The sequence below is a fragment of the Echinops telfairi genome, unplaced genomic scaffold (assembly GCF_000313985.2).
Source record: "Echinops telfairi isolate 266 unplaced genomic scaffold, ASM31398v2 ScPeMD7_443;HRSCAF=831, whole genome shotgun sequence".
Lineage (NCBI taxonomy): Eukaryota > Metazoa > Chordata > Mammalia > Afrosoricida > Tenrecidae > Echinops > Echinops telfairi.
In genome coordinates this window covers 79,808,045-79,810,151 of record NW_022104341.1, presented here as the reverse complement: position 1 = coordinate 79,810,151, position 2,107 = coordinate 79,808,045, and the positions used below count along the sequence as shown (strand labels likewise).

At 43.8% G+C, this 2,107-nt stretch overlaps 1 protein-coding gene across 1 annotated transcript in view; it reads left to right on the top strand.

Annotated features, from left to right (window-relative positions):
• Positions 1-2,107, top strand: part of SLC5A9 (solute carrier family 5 member 9) — a 42,644-nt gene that overhangs the window by 23,124 nt on the left and 17,413 nt on the right. The gene's annotated exons all lie outside the window — the stretch shown is intronic.

The following is a 2,107-nucleotide window of genomic DNA, read 5'->3' as shown; positions in this document are numbered from 1 at the left end:
GGTGATGATTGGCAGGCCTAAAGGAGTGAGGGGCCCAGGTGAAATTTAAGCTTGGTGACAGATGACATTGTAGTCAAGGAGCTCTTGGATAAGGGACTCTCCTTCTCAAATCCAGCCTCAATAAAGTCTGCACAACCTTCAGGAAGTTAAGGGCCAGGTTTTAAAACATGGCTTGTTGAAAATAAGAGGGATGAAGACAGTAGGGCACACCGACAACCTAGAAGCCCGCCACCCCTCTCCTTTTGCATACAGCCACTCTGCTAAACACCCTACTTAGTTGTTTCTCCTCCACTGAGCCTTCCCTGATTCCTAAGATTGTTCAAGGTCTCACTCCTCTTCCCATCATTCCTGAGCCTGGTTCTATCATGGCACTGATGACCTTGCACCACAATATCTATCTTCCCTTCTAGACTGAGTACTCCTCAGGGCCAAATAGCCCTAATGACTTGAATCTAAAAAGTAACATGTTCAATAAATGTTGGCTGAGTTAATAAATTCAATGTTCTAATATACACTCTACTCTGTGTAATTGGGTCAACTGGTGATTACTTGGAGACTCGCCTGCTGGCAGGAATTCTGGACTCTCTTCGAGTTGGAGCTTAAACAACTGGTAATCAGATATCTAGAAGGAGACCAGAACACCCTCCCATTGTCAAAGCCACAAAGCAAGGGTGCCTCCTCTTTCTCCCTGTGAGGCTGCCTCTCCCTGTCATCAGATCCTCCTGAGAGCTGTGTTGATCATCATTTGACACTCATCACCAATTTTAATTAGATACAAATAAAATCATAGTTCTCTGAGATTTAAATACTTCTGATTTTAGGAAAGCCTGCTAGTTGCTGGTGCCTTCAGGTAAGTCTCTGTTGCCATTGGTCTTGACCTCACTGGACCTCACCTCCATGAGCCCTGGGAGACATACGAGGCTCTCACAGAGATGGTCAATCTCAGAAGCCCAATACAAGATGGCTATAAATCAGAACTGACTTGATGGTTAACAGGTAGATATCTTATCTCATGTGGCTTTCTCTTCCCTAATTTTCCCATGGACTCATACTGGTAATTCTCCTTTACCCCACAGATTTCCCCCCAAAATATTCACAGCCAAGCTGCTGTCTTCCAAATTTCTTGGCATAGATGAGTAAGTGCTACCAGTGCTTTATCAGCTTGTCGAAACCTTTCAGTTGGTCTTCCATCCATTTCTGGGGTCTAGTTTTTGTTTAATGCTTTCAGGGCAGCAGTGCCTTTGGTGCTTGCTCATAAATTACCCTTGAGGTCCCTGGGTGGCACAAACAGTTTGTGCTTAACTGCTAATCCAAAGGTTGATTATATGGTCACCCATGGGTACAGCAGAAGAAAGGCCTGATGGTTTGCTTCCATAAAGATTCCTTCAAACCAAACAAACTTACTGCCATTGAGTTGATTCCAACCAATACCGACCCTACATAGGGTTTCTGAGGCTTTAAATCTTTATGAGAGCACATTGTCTCGTCTTTATTTTAAGGAGCAGCTTGTGGGTTTGAACTTCCAAGCTTAAGGTTTAGCAGTCTAATGTTTATCTGATCCTATGGGGCAATTCTACTCTGTAATACATGGGGTGAGTAATTATGACTTAAAACTGACTTAATGGCAATGGGAATTATAATACTATTAAAGCACATTAGGAGTGCTGGTGGCATATGGTTTACACATTGGGCCACTAAACCCAAGGTTAGCAGTTCAAAACCATCAGCTACTCCATGGGAGAGAGAAGAGGCTTTCTACTCCCATCAAGATTTAAAGCCTTGGAAATCCACAGGGGCAGTTCTAATCTGCCCTATAGTGTTCTAGGATTTCTCTGTGTCTGAATTGACATTGAGTTTCATTTGGTTTTGCATTATTAGAAGCAGCAAGATGGACACTGTCTTACTTTCCTAGTGCTGCCATAGCAGACATGCCAGAAATAGGTGGCTTAAAAAAACAGAAGTTTGTGATTTGTCTTGGTTACATTGTCCTGGCTGAATCCCTACCAGGTCTCTTACACCCTCCTTGCCACTAATTTTGGATCACTTGGTGCTCCCCTGTCCCTGGGTTATTCAACACCACCTCCTTACCCATGCCTCCCCCTCTCCC